Source organism: Typopeltis vanoorti, chromosome 2, assembly GCF_054136105.1.
Source record: "Typopeltis vanoorti isolate ZY-2024b chromosome 2, IOZ_Tvanoo_1.0, whole genome shotgun sequence".
Taxonomy (NCBI): domain Eukaryota; kingdom Metazoa; phylum Arthropoda; class Arachnida; order Uropygi; family Thelyphonidae; genus Typopeltis; species Typopeltis vanoorti.
The window spans coordinates 149,487,207-149,510,288 of NC_143550.1; positions in this window are offsets into that span (position 1 = coordinate 149,487,207).

Here is a 23,082-nt window from a genome sequence, read left to right on the forward strand (position 1 = left end):
ATCGAATATAATAATCAATAGATTATCCATTCCCATTTGCCCGTGGCATGTTGAGCACAATATCTTATCACAGTAGAGTAAATTGTTTACTTCGTTGAAACCTTATCAATGCTATGTATGGTGTACCACCATGGCTGTCATCTGCGTGTGTTCTTCTGACCTGTTTGCCTGTTTTGCTGGACAGGATTCGAGCCCATCGTTGAAACCGAACGAACGGGAACCCATGGACTGTACAATATAACGAAATTTTATAAAGAAAAGTAAACATTTTTATAGGAAATTTGTTCATATGAACCATTTCAATGCTTTTTAAAAAATTTGTAAATTTTGATAAATTAAAAAATCGTGTTTATTTTTCGAATTTTATACAGTTTTTAACTAAGATTACCTTAATTAAAAACTTGAAATCTAATGTTCTAAAGTAATTTTTTTCAAATTTAAAATCAACTTGTTTTACAAATCAAAATTTTTATGAAATATCTAAATTCTATTTTCAATTGGAAAAGTGAAAATTATTTTTTAAATTCGATTTTAATGTGGAAGGAATTTGAAAACGTGTTGCAAATTCTTTTCCTCTTTATTCTGCCCAAAAATTTTGTTGGACACGTCTAAGAAAGATTAGCTTCTTTGATAAGTGAAAAACTAACTCTGGGATCTCGACGCACCTCCCTTTGACCATAACATAAACATAAAATCCTCCAAAAGGAATGTGACAACTGTTTTTTCTTGTACGGCAGGGATACTTGTTGTAGTGCTGGAGATTGCAATTCCTTCAATATTATAGCGCTGAAAATAATGAAGTGGGTCATTACAATTACAAAAGTACCAACAGAAGAAATCAGTGATGACCTCGTGCAAGGGAAAGAATCGGAAGTGGTCGTTTTCTAATTCATGATTCTCTTCAGGTCTTGAGTTCTTTCACAGTTCCAGTTTTTTTTTTTTTTTTTTTTTTTGTGGTTAAGACAAATGTGGAGAGTTGAGATCGACGTTGTTTCTTGAAATTAGTTCCGTTTTTATACCATTTCCACTTGTCGAACAAAATCTTTCTCTCTCTCTCTCTTCGTTAAGACACTTTTATCCCACAGTAACACAGAAATTCTGTGATAACGTCACACGTGACTAATTGATTTCAAACTTTGCCACTACTAATACTAGACAGAGAGAAGGAAAGCGGCATTGCATTTTCCTTTTTTCTTCTACGAACTCTGAAAGAAGGGAAGAAAAGCGAGAGAAAAAAACTGACACTGAGAAAAAGAGAAATTTGGTGTAGTTTGAATTACGATCGAAGTAACTATGGATACGCGGTTAGTTTATTGTCTGTTAATTGTGGGCTTTCTCGTTTGCATTTTTTATGGGATGAAAATCTTGAGTATCAGGGAAGAAACCACTGTATGAGACTGACTAATTCACCTTCCATTGAAAAGTCCTTAGAGATAAGTATTTCGTGTCTTAGACTGAATAAGGAACAAAAGAAAAATAAAGGAAAAGAGAGGGAAGAAAAAAACAAATGTGAGGGGGATAAGAAAGAAGAAAGTTGTATGTGTGTGTGTGTGTGTGTGAGAGAGAGAGAGAGAGAGAGAGAGAGAGAGAGAGAGAGAGAGACCGGAAAAAACGATAAATATAAAGGAATTGTGTCGTGCGTCATAATCAGTGAATTGGGATCGGTAATTTCTTGTGACTGACAGTTTGCCAAAGTTACAAGTTCACTTGGTTTGTAGGCCTCACGTACTTAACTAAATAAGGGACCAACGACAACAAAAGAATGGCTTTTACTCCCAACATGTTTGTCGAAAAGTCCGAAATATCGATGACTTATTTTATTATTTTCGGTTTCAAAACCGTCCCTTTTAAACTAAGTACGGCAATAGCCCGTTTGTTTTCTCATGCGTCGCATCTTGTTGGTAAAACTCTGTTGTAAGTTAAGAAGAACAAAAGTGGACTTGAAAAATTTCGTTTTTGGTTTTGAGAAAAGACTAAATTGGCATAAAAAAATAAGACACTTATAATGCAGATTAAAACGAGTCCAGCACTAAAATTGAATGAATCTGATGAACAAAAAATCAAAGAAGATTAGGAACATTTACTCTCCTCCCTCTAGCACAAAGAGCTTCTAATTTCATTCATTAATCTTTTCCGACTTGTCACAACTATACTTTTCATTGTTTTAAACTTCTTTTAATCTGTATTATTTAGACTTGTTCCGTTTATTTTTGTGTTCATAAACCCAATTTATATGATTGAGAGAGAAAATATATTTAGAAATTTTCTTCCACTTTTGATTAACTGAGACCGGTTGGTTGAGCCTTTAGTGAAAAAAACCTAAAATTTTTTAAATCTGTAATTCCTAATTTGTAAAAAGATTTGAAAGCAGGTCTTTTTCAATCAACTCAGCTGCCCTATAGACCACTTATAGAATTCGTCTACCTTATGAACTATAGAAAACGTATTTATACTATTCAATAAATATTATAATTCAATGAATACGATAAGAAACACAAACGCCAGTGCCATCTGTAGACCAGCCAGCGAATTATCACACATTTTCTTACTAGTGTAAATGAATTCAAATAAAATCATAACTTGTCAATTGCCTTTGAAAATAAAATATGCAAACCATTTGTGAATCAGGAGTTGAACTATTTTACATTTAACAATCTACTATGACCAATGAATAAGACCGATAGGTGTCGTTATGCAAGAACGGAATTCCTAATTTCTTTATGATAAAATCAGGCCTATTTGTTTATATGTCGAGTAACGGATGTAACGTCCTATTTCTGGGAAGAGAGCTATTACTGAGCTCAGTATTCGGTGCACGTTTTCCATTGTCGTCTGAATGATAATATAAAAATACTAGTTTTTATTTAGTTGTCTATTTCTAGACATTGCTCATCGCTAACGTCATCACATATTAATATTAATAAACTTTCGTACTACGTACGAAAGTTTATTAATATTAATATGTGATGACGTTTTCGCTACCTTTCGTTTTTTTTTTTTGTTTTTTTTTTTTCGCCTTTGGAAGGACCACAGCTCTGATGCTGTGTAATTCATCGAACATCATATCATAAAAAGAAAAAAAAAATGAAACATTACTTTCCGATTATTCTTAAGTTCTTAAAAGATGGACTGAGTCCTTGACTCTTTATCCCGTCATCTGAATGAAGAGCATCTGTGTGGATGGAGTGTTATTGAGCTAAGAGCTCTTATCATGGCTGGGTAGCGGCAATAGCCGAGCCTCAATTAAAACTTCATTGCTACAGCATTGCCATATTTAAATTTAAAGGTAACAGCCGAACCTCAGTTAAACTTCATTGGCTACAGCATTGCAATCCATTACTCTCCAAGGGTATTCAAAAGCAACGATCCTATATTAAGAATATATATATATATATATATAAGAAATATTTTATAAAAATGTAAAGACACCTTAAATATTCTTATATTAAGAATATATAAGAATATTTAAGGTGTCTTTACATTTTTATAAAATATTTTTAGTAGTAGAAAATAATAAGTTACAAAACCAAAAATAATTTTCTTTAAGTAGATGCTATTTTATTTTAGAGAATATGTCACTTTAAAGACCATCTGTCACGCGTAATGTATGGAATGCAGCAAAAAGGCACAAGGTTAATTTTGAAAGGCATTTTTGCACCTGTTTTTACGAGGACGACCAATAAATGCTCAAAATGCAGCATCTGTTCTTTATAAAGATAAAACCATCGCTCACTCAGGCAGAATATGTTAAATTCCAAGATCGACAGAAATACTTAAAAATATATCACACGCACAAAGAATATTGACAAAAGTTATTACATTCTGTATCTTTTGCATGAAATAAAAATAAAAATTCCAAAGTTCCAGAATAATAATTAACTTTACGGTTTGGCCGTGAGAAAATTCAAATATTCCATAGCTTTCTTGAAACAGAGGGAGAGAAAGAGAGGGGGGGGGGGTAAAATAAGAAGAAGAAAAAGAAGTAAGAACGAACATATTTTCTTAAATGAAATGAACAGGAAATTTAAATAAGCATTTGCCAGAAGAATAATAATTCTCGCCACGCAGTCGTCAGGTAGCAACAATGAAAACTTAAATTTTTTAATTTATTACATTGTGACAATGGCTGTTTCGTGTTAGTAATGCACAAGCAGAATACCAACTGGAAAAAACAACTAAAATGAAATATCTTCTTAACTATGAAAGGCGTATGCTGTAAACAGTTCTTTAATATATTCAATGATAATAAAAAAAATTTAGGTGTTTGCAATTACTTTTCTTTTTTTCTAATGGTACTCAAATTTAAAAATATTTTCGGTTTAATTTCTCTTTATTTTTATTTTTATTTTAATTTTTAATATGGGATTGTGCATTTTTATAGGCGAGGACTAAGTATAATCCTGGAAGTATGAGAAAGTATTTGTGCAATTAAAATTCCGTTATTATTATTAACAAAAAGACTTGTTGGATTTAGTTTCTTCGTCTTTAGGAGTGGGAAAAACATACCAGGCTTTTCAATAATTAATTCGTCTGCTCGCAAGACAGGAGTTACGATTTTCATTTGGCTCACCGAATAAGTTTCTATTTATAAAAATTCTGGTTTCGTAATTTAACTAAATGATGTTAATTTTCTGTAGAAAATTAAAAGTCGTTAAATCATATATTTAGATTAATAGCCAGAAATTAAACAATGGATGATAAAACACGTGACTCGCTTAAGCAAGAGGAAACTGACATTTATTTTCGGCACGCGAACATCTCGCGCCAATGCTGAAATTTTATGAGTGAAATTCCCGTTTTCGCATATTGCTTTTATGTTGTACGATGTACGAAGTATGCAAATTGAGACATTATGGGAACTAGCGCCACCTGGTAGATTTTTTATAATTATGGATTTTGCTTCTCATAATACAAGGGAATGCATGCTATTTACAGCATTTTCGATATTATAAGTTACAAATGATCCGAAACATCAAACAATGGCTTCATTAATTTTCTACAACGTGGAAATTACATTGTAGCTGCATCTTTGAATTTCTTACATGAATTCTAACGCTATAACCAAGTACCAATATATGTAAAATCACCAGATTTGTTATATTTCTGACATTTATGTCTTTTGGGGATGACGTTAATCTAATTACGACTAACAAGATTTATCTACGGAAGACAAAACTTTACTTTAATTAAAATTCTTATTATATTCTACTATAAAATACGAAAGCGATGGATTCTGGGTAATAAGCTGCTAAAGAATGATGTTATGAGAGACTTGACTCATTACTAAGAGCAGAATATAAATTTATTAGCGAATATAATAGGTAATCTACCGTAAAGTAATTATAATAAATACTGTTTTTTTTTATTATTCAAACAACTTCCAACTCATGAATGTGAAGTAGAAAACATCTTTTTAATAGGAATATTACCCACAAGGTGCCAATCCATTAGATAAACACCACAGCTAATTTCATCAGCAATGTTCCAGTTTTTGTTCGCAATAAATAATGGATAATTTTCTTAAATGCATTAGGCCATTAGCCATTTCAAAGACATTTCCAGCATTCGTACATATTTCCATGTTGTGAATAAGCCTTTTCCCTAATACTCTTATTTACAGTTCCCTGATTAAATATTCCGGGGTTTTTCTGTTTTTTTTTTAGGCTTCTCTTGAGATGTTTAAATATCTTGTAGCCTATTTATTTCAATTGTACAAGGTGTTCTCTTTATTTGTTTCTCTTTCTTTATAATGTTCAATTGTTAGCGTCTGTTTATTTTAAAAAAATTCCGCTTAGAAAACAAAATAATAATGTATTTTTTTTATGTTTTCGAGGATATAGTATGCTAGTCCGGAATTCTATTTTATTCTTATTTGTATCAATATTTTATGATATTGAAATTTATATATTGCAATCTTTTTCTGTTATTTAAATACTCTGATAACAATACGGGCATCAGATGCAGAGTTTATTTAATAAATAAATCATATAAGCCACGATATTAGTTTAAAAAAAAAAACGAAAACGATGAGATTCTTTTTTTTTTCTTTTTCGAACTATAGTTCATGTTGCTCATGCAATTTAGACTATTAAGTGAAAGCTGGGCAGCCTTTCTATAGAGTATCTCCATTATAATGTGCATTTCTACTACGCTAGTATAGTGCTACAACTGGATGGAAAGACTGAGGTTCGATCCTGTCTAGGATAATGGCAACATTTAACAGAGCTTTTCATCTAAAGGTGAATTAGGTAATCTTGTAGTGGAAGGGGAGGTTACCATCACTGAAACTAGAAATATTTTTATCCTATCAGACGGAAGGGAACCTCAAACATAGCAAACGATGGAAATACGGTATAATTAACAGCATTGGGAAAAATTGAGTTTAAAATGGCCAGCTTACCATATTCTTCGCCTTGCTCTTAGACTCTAAGCCTATCACAACCAAGTAACTTGGATTCATAGAATCTAAATTACTTGGTAGTGACAGGCGACCTAATCCTAATTAATGTTTTGATATGAGGTAAACCCTACCCTATTACTGCATGTGTCCTAAAACCAATTTTGAAGGATGAAATACTCAGATTTCCCGAAATTAAATCTCCGCTTCTTTCGTTTGAGAGCGTCTAACTCTTATCTTCAGTTTTGAAAAGTCATTATAAAGATTCTGCGCGTCATCGACCGGATTCGAACCCAGGATTTTTTTCCATTCGAAAGCCATTGTTTACTATGACTAACTAGGGAAACTGTAGTCAGGCAACTTGGGTTGTAATATTCCTTTAAGCGAAAAGAAATATGAGATGGGTTGTAAAATGTGAGAGACAGCATTTATGGATATCTATGCGTTCCTTTTTTTTTTTTTTTTTTCATTAGTTAGTGATATTGGTACAACGACATGAAGCTTAATTTATGTTAACTGATAAACACGAAATTCTCCTCTCGTAAACTATTAAAGAGGTAAAATAACCAGGAGAACACATGCAGTTAATATACAATTTTTAAGCGCCTCCGTAGCGCAATTGGAAGAACGACGGTACGTTGCGCCCTTCGATTGGAAAAGGCCTAAGTTCGATTCTCGTCTCGACGGGAGGATCTTTATGCGGACTTTTTCAATCGAAGGTGAGTTAGCCGATCTCATACGGAGGTAGCAGGGTTTTTCTCCCGGTAACTCGGGTTTTTCATCCCGCATGCAGATAAATTGGCCCTTTAGAACACACGCAATTTACGGACAAAAATACTAGCTGTGGTGGTGGGCAGTGAATGGCGTTGGTGTGGGTGATTGGTGGTAGAAGTTCGGTGTGGCAGTGGAGATGGAGTGTTGTCTAGTGGGTGTCCTTCCGCGATGAGTCTTCGGACTCCTTGGAGGTGTCACGAATAATAATAATAATAATAAATACAAGACTAACTACTTTATCCTATTAAAAATTATGTTTTTGGAAGCCAAGGTGCCCATGATCTTTATTTTATAAAACAAAACAACAACAACAAAACATGGATATTAAGGACTTCTATAAATAGCAGCAGTAATAAATTGAGTTTAAAAATAAACTCAATTATTATAAAGTAAAAGTATGTATACTGATTACCATTAAAATAAATTATGTTAAAATTAAATATGTGAACCTCTAATTAAATTATTGAAAACATGAAAGAACTAACTGTCATAAATTGACTGTTTGGCCTACATCACCAACCTCTGGAGTCATCCCATTGAAACGTTTAGAGAAATCTGTGCCGTTGCACTTGACATCTCCAAGGCTTTTAACAGGATCTGGCAGAAGGCTTCGCAACAAATTACCATCATACCTGGATTGTCAGTTTTCTCTTAGATTAATCCCTGCTCTCTCAGTGGTGGATGGTGTTCTTTCCACAGATTTTCCTGTTAATTAAAGTATCCCTCAGGACTCTGCCATTTCACTCGTCCTGATTTATTTATATAAATAAAAAACGGCCAGCTCTCCTTGACTGCAAGCCCTATTCATAGTCTTGCAGATGATAGTACACTCCACCTCCTATTCATAATGAAAACACTTGCAGTGCTTAAACATCTTAAGCTGTCAAGATAATCTGTAATAAGTGCCCTGAACACTGATATCCACAGCATCCTTGATTGAGATGAATACCACCTAGTCAATCAAATTCTTCTAAAGCAAAGTTTTGCTTATTTTATTGCAAAAAAACTTCTGATTTTATCTCTTTACTTTTCATAATGGTCAGCTCAACAGTGAGGACCAAATCTTTCTTCTTAGATTGACTACTTCTCCCAACTTTTCTCAGCTTAATGACGTCACTTCTATAGCATCATCAGCTTCCAAAAACTTGGCATCCTTTTCCGCTCAAGACAGTAATTTCCTTTTGACCAGTTACGTACTCTGTATGGGACCCAAATCCCGCCAGTTTTCGAATACTGCTCTCATGTGTGATGGGATGGTGCACCTAAGACTTGCCTAAACATTCTTGATGATATTCAGAAAAGGGAATCCCGTTGATCAATGATAGTTCTCTTACAGACTCTCTTCAGCCACTTTCTCATACATAATTAGTTTCTGCATTGTGTATCTTCTAGAGATATTTCCATTGCCATCGTTCACCAGAACTATCATCCATTATGCCTTCCATTTCTGCTAGATCTACAGGAACTCGAATGGTTGCTTAACATCAACTTTCATTCCATCCACTTCACTCCTGTGGAATAGCCTCCCCATGAAGCATTTCCAACGGGTTACAACCTCTAACAGTTTCAGAGGAATATCAACAGATTACTCTGCTCCTGACCCATGCGATTTATTTGCTACAGACTTCATTGCTTCTCTTGGGCGAGAACCAAAATAACTCCAAGAAAGTGAATTTGAAGAACCGACTGGAACTTCGCTCTAACATGAATTCCGCTCAAAAAGGAGTAGTGTAGTAGTTTGAAATCTCTGCTAGTAAAACCGACTTCAAGTAACATTCGAGTTTACATAAGCCTCTACAGAATACAAAATTTTTCCCCGAAAGAAAACGAAAGATTAGTTACAAAATTTTAGCCTTGGTTGAGTCCTTATACCTTATAAAGACTGGCTTAAAGGGGCGAAGCTTTTCATCTTCCCCGTTATCTGTAGAGGACAGTATAGTGATGTCTGTATCTGCAGAGGGATAAGGTATAATTGAGCTATTAAAGCTCTGATCATGGAAGGAAGATATCTGTAGAGGACAATGTAGGGATACGGTGTAATTAAGCTATTAAAGCTCTGATCATGGCAAGAGGATAACAGCAATAGCCGAGCCTCAGTTAGAACTTCATTGGCTACAGCATTGCCATCCATCTCACCGACGATCACGGTCGATTTCCCTTGCGTATCGAACTAACCTCATTAGTCCTTATAAGGACTGGCTTAAAGGGGCGAAGCAAGAATGCTTTTCATCTTCCCCGTTATCTGTAGAGGACAGTGTAGGGATAAGGTGTTATTATTAAGCTATTAAAGCTCTGATCATGGCAGGAGGGTAACAGCAATAGCCGAGCCTCAGCTAGACTTCATTGGCTACAGCATTGCCTTCCATTACCCTCCAAGGATATTAATTACCGACGAACTGATTCCGTCTAACCTTATTAGAGTCCTTATCCTTATAAGGACTGGCTTAAAGGGGCGAAGCAAGAATGCTTTTCATATTCCCCGTTATCTGTAGAGGACAGTGTAGGGATAAGGTGTTATTGAGCAATTAAAGCTCTGAACATGGCAAGAGGGTAACAGCAATACCGAGCCTCTGTTAGAACTTCATTGGCTACAGCATTGCCATCCATTACCCTCCAAGGGTATTGGATTGAATGAATCAATCACCGCATCTCACTGTCGATTGTTCATTCCTAACCTCAGTCTAACCTTATTAGACCAAGTACATACATTTTATATAAAAACTATTTATAAAATTTAAAATGGTGTTCTTTTATATTTTAAATAAACTTAATTATTATTTTTTTATTTTTTAATAATTTCTATGATTTTTATTTTAAAATTTACTTTAAAGCGTTATTTTTATCTAGATTAAAAATTAAAGTACAAGGAGATGGTTAAACTGTGAGGTTGAGTTGTGTATCAGAAACTTAATATTCATATTCACTAAGACATAGTAGAGAAGGAATCTTGTTATCATTGCTTGTAAGCCTGTGTGTGTGTGTGTGTGTGTGTGTGTGTGTGTGTGTGTGTGTGTGTGTGTGTGTGTGTGTGTGTGTGTGTGTGTGTGTGTGTGTGTGTGTGTGTGTGTGTGTGTGTGTGTGTGTGTGTGTGTGTGTGTGTGTGTGTGTGTGTGTGAAACTTACAAGTTTATAGCTTGAAAAAGACAGAAACGGAAAGTGTAGAGAAACACTAAACAGCAGAGAAACAGAGAAATGTTTTCAAATTAAACCATGACATAAAATATGCTGAAAATAAGCTAATACTGGACCTGCGCTTGTATGTGTATGCAAACTAAATGCAGTCCTATAGAAATGACTACTTTGGGGATTGGGACTTTCTGATGGCTTCAAATGAACTAGTTCTTCGCATTAGCCGACTCCTATTAACGAAGTTTTATTATACTGTACTTTGTTTTCCTTTTTATGACTATTCTCATTGTACCACTATATCAGTTGTCTTAATTCCACAGACATCTCGTATGCGCGAATGTTTTCGACAAAGAATGCAATTATCGTTATTAAGATCCAGACATAAATGTTAGCATTTTCTTATTTTCCAAACACGAAAAAACATTTAACTTCTGGTGTTTGAGAACTTCCAGCAAAATAAAACAATGTTGATAATTCCAATGAAGACAAATATTATCAAGTTCAATGCATATTCAATGTCTGCAATACTGATTAGCAGGGTAGAATGATTGATGGAAAGATTGATTTAAATGATTTCCTTGTTTATTGTTTAACTTAATGTTTGTTTTAGCTGCGAGTCTGTTTTAAAGAGAGAAGGTAAAGACAAAAAAATAAAAAATAATAAAAATTTTTAGTAAGAGTGATAAATTAAACATGGAAATAAACAACAGAATAGCAAAGTTTTGTGTCTATCATATTCATTCAATGAATTTTTAAAATCATTTCGGTCAAGAATCGAGAGATTTTGGAAAAATCGAATTATTTCTCCAAAATATCATTTTATTCAGAAATTGCCCTCACTAGTTTAGCAGTGCAGTTCTGTAAATTTTAATTCTCCAAATGTTTCGTGACGTCATGTATGACTACTGAGCATAAACCAAATATAACGAGAAAAATATATATATAAAAATAAAAACTTACATTTATTTATTAGCAAAGAATAACCGTCACCCACCTGGCATTTATTTTATTGAAGAAAAAAAGAAAAGAAAAGAAAAGAATAACTTCATATCATATATCTACCTAATTACTGTAGAAAACTTGCCGTGCAAATCTTCTATGTAATTGAAAACTCTTGAGAAAAGCAACAAACACACCAACTTGAGCAATAACTTTAAAAATAAAATAAAAAATCCAGAAAGTGAAATGAACAAATAGTGAATCTCTCAAGGCTGTTTGCATCCATTGAAGAATATTTTAATTTGCTCAAACCCCATTTCAAATACCCAAAATTTTAAGATGGGGTTCTCGCTATTCAAAAAACATGAACATTCGTTATAAATAATGATTTTATTATACTACAAGGAATTCTCAATTCGAAACCTAAACATTTAATTTAGCCTCTTTCCTTATAAAAGAAAAATTCCTTCGTCTAAAAATATGGACGCGAACGCCATCTATAGGGTTAGACATCGAATTACCATTGATTTTCTTAGAGAAGCAATAATGGATAAATCAGATAACCAGGAAAGAAAAAAGTATTAGAACTCATTTTTAGACTTTTTAGTCTGAGATAATAATAAGAATGCCATAGTCTTCTGTGTTTGTCTTTAAATTTTAAAAACGCATCTTTATTTATCTTTTTATTGTAATGTCTTTAAAAGCCCAAAGATATGAATGCTTGTCACAAACATGTTAATCGTAATTGATATCTTCTGCAATAAAAAATGCAATTACCTACTCATATATACAAATTAATAAAAATAATTAAAAAACATCTTTAAAACTCTTTATTATTTTTAACAATATATTCCTAAAACTCTGCTAAATATTAGTTTAAAACTTAATATTATTCTTACACTAATAATTTGCACATATTCTGTATGTAGTTTAAGAAATCTCCACTGCTTGTTTTCATATACCAACAGAAGTATATGAGATTTTAAGAAAACTAAATAACAAAAAGGCTCCAGGTCCAGATGGAATAACAAATAAGGTACTCAAGTTACTTCCTCGCAAAGGGGTTATGCATCTAGTAGCCATCATTAATGCCATCTTCCGGCTAAATTATTTCCCACAACGATGGAAAATTGCCGACGTTTTCCTAATTCCCAAACCTGGGAAAAATACACAGTTTCCTGTAAATTACAGACCAATCAGCCTTCTTTCATGCATAGGTAAGATAGCCGAACGTGCTATTCTCACACGGCTTCAAGAGGCAACAGATATCAACCATATAATTCAAGATGAATAATTCGGCTTTAGGAAATATCACTCCACAACGCTACAAATTTATAGAGTTATCGAACATATAACCCAAGGGTATGAATGGCACCAACACACTGGCGCAGTTTTTCTAGACATCACTCAAGCATTTGATAGAGTATGGCATCATGGACTAATTTTTAAACTACACGAAGTTGGTATTCCATTGCCACTAGTGCTACTTATCAAATCATATCTACACAACAGAAAATTTAAAATAAAACTCAACGGTATCAGATCCACGGAGAGGAGAATCACGGCCGGAGTATCTCAAGGCTCTCTACTATCTCCCCTACTCTTCTCCATATACATGGCAGATCTCCCCAAACTGTCTCCAGCTATCACAGCTCTGTATGCCGACGATACAATCATTATAGCCAGATCCCTCCGTCCACACCTGGCCACAATCAAGCTGCAGAGAGCAGTCAATGAATTGGAGGATTGGTACACCAAGTGGCGTATCGCAATTAATCCAAACAAAAGCTCTGCAGTACTTTTCACCAGACGTAAGGCAGAACCGAATACAAGCATACAAATGTTTGGTAAAATCATCCCTTGGCGCAATTCTACCAAATATCTGGGAATTCATCTTGATAGACGTGTAAACTTCAAGTCACATATGGATAGTGTTACCACTAAGGCAAGTCAGACTATAGCACAGCTATATCCACTTTTGAACAGGAACAGCTTCCTAAGCATAAGCAACAAAATCTTACTTTTCAAATCGGTAATCAGACCGCAACTAACTTATGCCTCTCCAACCTGGGGTCACACGACTAAAAGCAACATCAACAGACTTCAGATAATACAGAATAAATGCCTAAGAATGGCATTTAATGCCCCATGGTTCATCAGAAACATCCAGTTACATCAAGAAGCCAATCTTCCAGATATTAAGACCTACATGACAAACATTGCAGAGAAATTCTTCACAATCACGGATAATCACCCAAATCAGTTAGTTCGACAGGCAGCGGACTACAAGCCCTCAGATCGTTTCAAACATAAAAAACCGAAATCCTCCATCGCAAGAGAAAGCTGATACAGCCTCAATGCTCACAATGAGCGGGTAAATTACCCACAATAATCTCATCACCCACAATCTAAAATCCAGATGAAGGGATAAAGAGTCAAGGACTCAGTCCATCAACCAATTAAGTTCAGTTCAGTTCAGTTCAGTTCAGTTCAGTTGTTTGCATTTGGAGATGGCGCTGGTGCGTGATGGCGGTTGCTAAGTGTTATATGATCAGTGATTTTGATAGTTGTTATGAATAATACGGAGTATTGATTCAGATTTTTGATATAAGCGGAAAGCGAAAGTAAACAAGTAGCTGATGACTGTGTTTTCAATTAGTGATTGTGGTCTCACGGTAGTCCTTTAGTGTGTTATATATATATTTTGTGTTTATACGCTATACGGAAGTCATTGAGATCCAGCTCAGGTAAGCATATATTTGAATATTTTAAACTTGACCAGTTTAAGTCCCGATGACTTTATCCAATCGTTGGATAAGAAGCCGGCGCTCGATCTACTCAAAAAACTGTTGAAGAAATTTGAGGTAGAGTGGCCAGGGTTTCTAAACCTATATTCGGCGACAGACGACTCCACAGAAGGGGACAACTCAACATCAGGGGAAGATGAACCTGATAATCCTTGCTCCCACTCCAAAACATGATACAGAAACCCATGCACGGAAAAAACGTAAAACAGCGGAGACTCAGATAAACGAGGGGATGGAAGAAGATACCCACAACACTGACCTCCCCATACCCAACAACGAAAAAGTTCCTCCAATTGTCCTACGGGAAAAAGAACGTTGGACGGCCCTTAGGCCTATTATGCAAAGCCACCAAATTGCCTATTCATAGGCAAAAAACGTAGACGACGAGTTAAAATCCAGCCTACCACAGTAGGCGACTACTGACTCCTCACAAAAACCATGGACGAGTCAAATATTAAATATCATACTCACTGAAGTCAGAGAAAAACCTAAAAGTTGTACTCAGGGGAGTAACAGAAAACATCTGCACAGATGAAATTACTGAAGACCTCTACCTCCATGATCTCCCACCTGTCAAGGTTATCAGAATGCTACGGGCTGACAAGAGTCCAATGCCCCTAGTACTCGTTGAGATACCAAACACACACAAGAACATATACAACTTGACAACGATCTACGGTCTGAAAATCACAACAGAACCACTAAGGAAAAGAGCCTCGTCAGGCCAGTGCTACAGATGTCAGAAGTACGGACACGCACAGAAACTCTGCAGAGCAGACTACAAATGCCTCAAATGTGGGCAAAACCACCCCACAGCAACCTGCTCAAAACCCAGGACCTCACCAGCCAAATGCGCGAACTGCGGGGCCCCCACCCGGCAAACTACAGAGGCTGCAGTCACTACCCTAAGAATAAAACAGACAACAAAAGGAAACAGATCTCTCAACCCTGCCCACAGGCACCAGAGTTGACGGCTCCCCAGTTGCCTGACACCCAACAAAAGACAACAAAATACCAGCTCTCACAAATGGAAAATATCAACAGTCTGGAAAGCCACCGTCGAAGCAGGACATACGCCGAAGTAGCCCGCTCATCCAAAGATATCCAGCAGGATCAAATTCTTCCAAACATGACAACAGTCATCACAGCCTCGTTGACAAACATGCTTCAAGACTTCAGTAAGTCAAACCCTTCACCAAACTCCACAAAAAGATTTCTAAAAGAAACTCAAACCATATTATCAATGCTTGTTAATGAATAAAACTAGATTACTCTCAGACTCACTACAGATCGCCGCTTGGAACGCCAATGGCCTAAAAAAACAAGACACTGGAGCTTCAAGAATTCTCTCACAGATACAACCCTGACGTCATCCTAATTAATGAAACTCATCTAAGACCGGCAGACAATCCAAAACTGAGAGGATACACACTATATAGAAATGACCGACTGGACTACAGAGGTGGTGGTACAGCCATACTTATCAGGAACTGCATCAGGCACAATGAAATACTCACCCCAACCTCCAACCTAGAACTCATTGGTGTCGAAGTCCACAAAAATTCAACTGGAAGACTTAAAATCTACGCCGCCTACAACTCCCCTGCTAAGACTACTATTTTCTGACTTGGATGCTGTACTAGGCACAAATGAATCCATCATCGTTGCTGGGGACTGAAACTCCAAACATCCCTCCTGGAACAGCAGAACCATAAATAAAAATGGCCGTATCCTCTTCAGCTACACAGGATTAAACAACGCTGTCGTAATAGGACCCAGTGAACCAACCCACCACAGCCCAACTGGCACAGCCGACATCCTAGACATCGCCATTCTACACAACATCAAATACCAGCACAGCATTCAAGCACTGAACGAATTATCATCAGACCACAACCCAATCCTACTTCACTTAGGGAACAAAGATCAGTCACCTCCCCAAACCTCCATCATCTGGGAGAAACTTAAGAAAGTGCTACCAGAACACATTGGTCCAGTTCCCCATATAAGAGCAAAGGAAGAAATAGACACAGCAATAAAGAACCTCACCAATCAAATCAATAAAGCCATAACAGCAGCCACAGTATCCACGATTACCCACAAACAAAATCGTCTCCCGGAAGAAATCATGGACTTAATAAGGGAAAAAAACAGACAAAGAAAAATATATCAAAACACTCGTGCTCCCCAGGACAAAACAGCCCTCAACAGATTAAACAAATCTGCCCGAGAAGCTCTTCAGAACCACAGTAACCAACAATGGGACAACAAGCTCACCTCCATCTCCACAGCAGATCATTCTATATGGAAATTCCTAAACAACCTCAGGAACAAGCGCAAATCCCTCCCCCCCCCCCTCTGCAAGCAGAACAGCACCTTGCATACGCAGATGCTGACAAAGCCGAAGCCATAGCAAGAAACCTAGAGAAACAATGCAGTCCTTCATATGAGAACCTAAACATCAGCCACGTATACAAGATCCATCGTAAAGTCAGGTTCACAGTAAATCGTCCCGATGTCAATCCAAGTCCTATAATGCGTACCTCACCTACCGAAATAATCGGCATCATCAACCATCTCAAGATCAAGAAAGCCCCAGGTCCTGACGGCATCACTAACCAAGTCATCAAGGCACTACCACGCAAAGCCATAGCACATCTGGCAAACATCATAAACTCCATCCTCAAATGGCAGCACTTCCCCCAGTCATGGAAAATAGCTGACATCATCCCAATTCACAAACCAGGCAAACACCCACACCTACCTGAAAATTACCGTCCCATCAGCCTGCTATCCAATTTAGGGAAAATAGCTAAGAAAATCATCCTCATCAGACTCCAAGATCATGTAAACCAACTAAATATCATTCCAGAAGAACAATTTGGCTTCCGTCAAAATCACAGCACCACCCATCAAATCCATAGACTGGTAGAATACATCACTACAGGATTTAATTGGAATCAACACACTGGAGCTATTTTCCTAGACATCTCAAAGGGCTTCAATAAGATCTGGCACCAAGGCCTCCGCTACAAACTTATCATCGCTAACCTTCCACTAAACATGATACACCTGATCAAATCATATCTCTCCAACAGGAGGATGCAAGTCAAAATCAATGAAACAGTCTCAACCCAACGGAAAATCCTCGCTGGAGTTCCTCAAAGATCACTGCTAGCCCCGATCCTGTTCAACATCTATATGGCAGACATCCCTCAAAATCCTCTCACATCCACCATCGCCCTTTATGCAGATGGCACGGTTATTCTAGCCAGATCTCGCCAACCACATCTCGTTACCAAAAAACTACAAGACACCATCCTGAATCTAGAAAAATGGTTTAAAGACTGGCGACTACAATTAAACCCCCAGAAAAGCACAACGATACTCTTCACAAGAAGACGAGCATCCCCCAAAGGAGACATCACTCTGTTCAACTCTAAAATTCCCTGGAAAACTGAAGCAAAATACCTAGGAATACTTCTCGATAAGCGATTATCCTTCAACAGCCACATCAAGAGCACATGCACCAAAGCTTCAAAAGTTATTGCCCAGCTATATCCCTTGATCAACAGACACAGCAAACTAAGCTCAAGAAACAAAATACTACTGTACAAGACAGTGATCCGTCCCACAGTTATATACGCCTCCCCAACATGATGTTTGTCTTGCAGGTATGGCTCCATGTAGTAATGGAGCCATACCTGCAAGGCAAACATCCTCAAGCTACAAAGACTACAGAACAAATGCCTGCGAATGATTCTGGACGCCCCGTGGTTCATCAGGAACGCTCAGATCCACCAGGACATAAATATCCCCTACATCTCTCCATTACTACACTCTCTAGCAGAGAAATTCTTTATGAAGACATCTACGCATTCAAACCAACTAATACAGCAAGCCGGAAACTATGACGGTAATGACCACTGGAAACATAAAAGACCGAAAGCCATCCTAACACCCAACGATGAATAACCACCTCTGCCCACTCAGGGCGAGCTAAAATAGCTCACAAATCTCTCCCATCACTGCTCCCGAAACAGACAACAGGGAATATGAAAAGCGTCAAGCTTCACCCTCTGCGCCATATATGTCCTGCGTCCTGTTTTGCATTTGTAGCGAATTGGGCTTGGATGTATGAAACCCTGGGAGGGTAATGGATGGCAATGCTGTAGCCAATGAAATTCTAACAGGCTCGGCTGTTGCTGTTACCCTCCTGCCATGATCAGAGCTTTAATTTAATAGCTCAATAACACATTATCCTTACACTGCCCTCAACAGATAACGGGGAAGATGAAAAGCATTCTTGCATCGCCCCTTTAAGCCAGTCCTTATAAGGATTGTTTTGCATTTGCTGTTCTTCTGTAAAAGTAAATGTTCTGTAATGTTAAATTTAGGTTCGCTTGTTTAGCATTTAATTACTTCATGTATCTGCATACGACAGCGGTTGATGGATGTGACCGAGTTGGTAAATAAAAACAGACTGCTTTTCTGCAAAGATAGACAGCCTAGCTATAGTTCCTTTGTTAGTATCATTATCTGCGAGATCTGAGGTCTGTATAGCTTAAATAGCAAATATTTGCTTAAGACCCTCGATCCCATGACACCAAACTATAGACCAGATGCAATAAGCTAATCTGCATAGACCACTGACAAATGTTTACATCGCAGTTTGAAGCTTTATCCACTAAAAGCTTAGTTTGCAAGTTTCTTTCACGTGAACAAAACAACAGCCAATCACAAAGAAGTCTTTTCTGGAAATTCCTGCACGATGTCCTAAGTTTAGTACGTTTTATAATGCAAAAATATCTTTATTATACTTGGATATTGTTTTCGAAACCACAATTGCTGAATAAAAATTATAAGCTAAGATTGATTTGGATTTACGACCGAAGCAACTCAGGCTCACATTCACAATAAGCCCTTCATCGAACTCTAAAAAATCATTGGTTTTTCCCATTGAGATTAACGCTATTGACGATTACCAGCATTCTCAAATAGTTGCTTAGAACACGTGGTGACGCACGTAACTAAGTATTTTGCATATGCGCTGCGTGAGTGACGTTAATAATAATCGATGCTATATATAAAAGAGTGAAAAACCTCGTTTACATACGAAACATCTGTTCAATGGGAAGAGCAGATGGTTGGTGTACATACTTCTGTTCTTCTTTTGTATTAGTCCTTCTTTTGTATAATAAAGGTTGCTAGAACTGTCATAGTATTTTACATTGAATATCAGGCATACTACATAACATACGTAATCTCGTAAGACATGGTAAGCATACGAATGCCTATGAAAGTTAGTAGCGTTTTTTAGTTCCCATAAATATTGATTTAATGTATTTTGTTTCTTTAGGTGAATATTTGACAATATTAAGAAAAAATCTCACGATTAACAGATTTCGTTTCATATTATACTTTTCCATGAAAAGATATCGATCACAATACATTTTGCAATGACTTGTTGAGTTTGAATACGAAGGTAAAATTTTGCGTTAAACTTGAGAAATCTGGAGATTTATGATGAATTGATGAAAAGACATATGGGAATATCACTTAAGTTTGTGCAAGCAGTTGTTTTCAAGTCAATTTAATATTTCTAAGAAAATTGAATATATTTAAATATGATATGGGAACAGAACAGCCTTCCATCTCTCAAAAACCAACATTAAACAAGAGAAATTGATGCGTAGACAACACAAGGTCGATCCAACTGTGTATATGTGTGTGTAAATATGAATATGGAAAAAAACTTTTAAAAAATTAAAAAATATTTTTTATAAAACATATATTTATTTTTTAAGCCACTTCAGGTCTCCAAGAAGCAGAGTGATTGTAAACACGTTTGGAAAACATTCACACCTAAGGAGAGATTTGAACCCACTGGCTCTTGAGGGTGAAGAGAAACTTGGCCAACCAGACTGCCTGAACTATGTTACAAAAATATGTGGACACCAAAATCAGAGAATGCACCTCATCATGATTATTTCTTATTCTTAGTAGACTTTCTACTAAATATTCATAAATAGTTCACACATTCTGACTTATTCCTTAACCAAAATGACAGTCAGCTCCTACCGAAGTCAGAGATGTTCAACTTATCTTCAACCATCTTACTCTACAGGGATTCACATCGGGGATTCTGTATTAGATGGCCAGTCCAAATTTTTCGCTCCTATTTCTTGGAAATCATTCTCACAACTCTTACATTATAACCTTCCTTCTTTCTTGTTTTATGTTTATGCGTAAACGTATCCAGATTCGAGAGAATAGGGTGGTTAATCCTTATTCCCATAGTATCCTATGTCTGTAAATTGCGTATATTCTTCTGGTCGGTATTCTTGTTTAGGGGATGAAAAATCCCTGCTACCCCCCCTTATATTGTCGGCTAAACCATTTTGAATTCAAAAGCCTTGAAAAAGATTCTTCTCGACCTAGATTCGAACCCATGTCTTTTCATTGAAACGTCGAAACCGACTGAGTTACGAAGGTTCTTTCATTGGGATATCACGCATTATAATGTTCATGTCCAACCGAATATTTTCATAGAACCGTCACAGCGGAATCAATACAGAAGTATTCAGGACGTCAAAATAAAGCTTGTAGTGCCTACCCCATGACTCTTACCAGAGAGATTTAAATCAAACCAGAAGAGACAATCTTCTTTACTACAATGCCATCGTCCTTACACTTAACAGTTGGGATCACACACTCTGGTGAATAACATTCTCCTGGAAGCGTTCATACTCAAGTGCGGATTTAATTTGAAGACAATATAATCCGTAATGTAAACCTTTTCAGTTGTCTCGCATCACAATTAGGTTCATGTGATCTTACCAACCGTTTCTTGGATTCCTTTTCACCACCATATTTCCATCTTTCAATAGCATTAACAGTTGATCTCCATTGCCTAAAATTTTGTTACCAAAATACAAAAACATGAAAGATTTCCTGTAAGTGTTCATATGCTGATAATATTCAGTTTTTTATTCATTTTAAAAAATACGTGCAGCAATAACAAATATGTGCTATGCACTAATGAGCTAAAAGATTATGATCACCTACCTAGTAGCGTGTTGGGTCTCCTTTGGCCGAGATAACCTTTTGCATCGATCTTGGCATTGACTCCGCCAGAACACGAATAGTGTCCTGAGGTATTCTGGACCAACCAGACAGAATAACATCGCAGATTTCAGCGACTGAGTGACGCACTGAAGTCGACCGGCCGATGTCGCATTCCAAAAATGTTCGATAGGATTCAAATCAGGAAAATTAGGCTTCCAGAGAAGCAGAAATTCTTAGGTATGCTCTTCGAAACATGGTTGCACAATGCCAGCCTTGTGACACAGACATTGTCTTGTGGAAGACTCCAGATCTATCGGTCTACATTGTCACTATGGAGAACAATACGTGGACGAAACAATCCCCAGGTAAGAATTAGTGATCAATGGGGGAATGCGATAAACCAGTGATGTTTAGGACTGCAATCCCCACATCAGGATACTGCAACCACCGCCTTGTTTTCGACCAACCATGCGGTCTGGTTGGCTGGAAATAGGCTGGGTGGCCACATTGTTTTGGGTCATCAGTATATAAATGCAAATTGAGTAAACTTTCTCTCTCTCTCTCTCTCTCTCTCTCTGAAACACGCGTTTTGGAAGAAATTTATTCTTACTTTGTTCCAGAAAATAAAGATATAAACTCAAAAAAGACTTGCTTCTAACTCATCTACAAAGGTTGTGCATTTTTTGCATCGTTTCCCCACTTGTTGAAATCTTGAATTTATTTTATTGTTCAAAAAAAAAAATTTAGATCGAATAATTTGAAGTTTGTCAAGAAAAATATCAAATTCCGTGATGGCAATATATTTTATACATTTTTTAACAAAAAGTGTTTGTGTGTGTTGTGGAATTTTGTTGAGAATAAGAAAGGTTTTTTTTTTATTTGGAAATAAAGTACTTTGGCGTATCTATTCCAAAGGAAGGATAAATTCAAAATGTCACTCGTTGAAGAGACTTACGATAAACAGACTTGAGATTCCCTACAGGCACGTGGCATAGGACTACATTGCAACAATGTCGTTCGTAGGAATATGATGCATTTGAGAAACGATCGTAAACAGCTCTCTTTAGACAAATAGAAACGCAACAAGCATATTAAATGACGCAAGTAAAAAAAAAATTTATCCATTGCAATATTAACGGTTTAACTTTTAGAATTTACGAGGTTGGCATACAAACCATAAATCATATCAAAACATTAACTTTGATTTTATGACTACAGCTATCGTTAAGGGAATACTGACTGACAATTTTGTTTCAGCAATCAGTTTGACCTTATGTTTCACTTAAATCTTCAAAGTATTTTTTACCTGAAATATTTTATTCTATTTGTTATTAAGCTCTAATTAAATTTACGCATAACAGAAGCAATGAAAAGAACACAGGCGTTAATTGAACACCATAATGACACACCTGAGATATAGACTCTATTTTTCTTCAAAATATATGAACCCTTCCTTTTCTACATCTTAATGGATCCATAAATTCCTACGACTTATTACAAAGATAACTTAGTTTAAAATACAAAAACATCAACAGTTCCTGAATGTGATTTTTATCCAATGGGAATCGAGTTCGGAAACACGTGAGTAGCTCATAGCAACAGTAACGAGGCTTATGAATAATTCCTTAAAGTGTGAAAAGGAACTTTTCGGCAGGTATTCTCCACTTGATTAAAGATAGCAAATTAGCAAATCTCGTGCTTCTAATGAACCTGTCGGTCGCATGTCGTTTACAAGAGCTAGTGGGTAATTGTTACCCACCATTGCTTTAATTAAAGTCAAAGCTAAGACAACACAGGGGGGCATGTTTATCATTAGAAAAGATAACAGAGGGTGTGTTTGCTATTAACTGGATTAATTATGGTAAGTATTGAATAATTAGCGGATGATTAGCTGATCATTGGATTGCTTATGAAAGTTTAATCCGATTGCTTTTAATGAATTGAGCCGAGACTTTGGACTATGGGAAA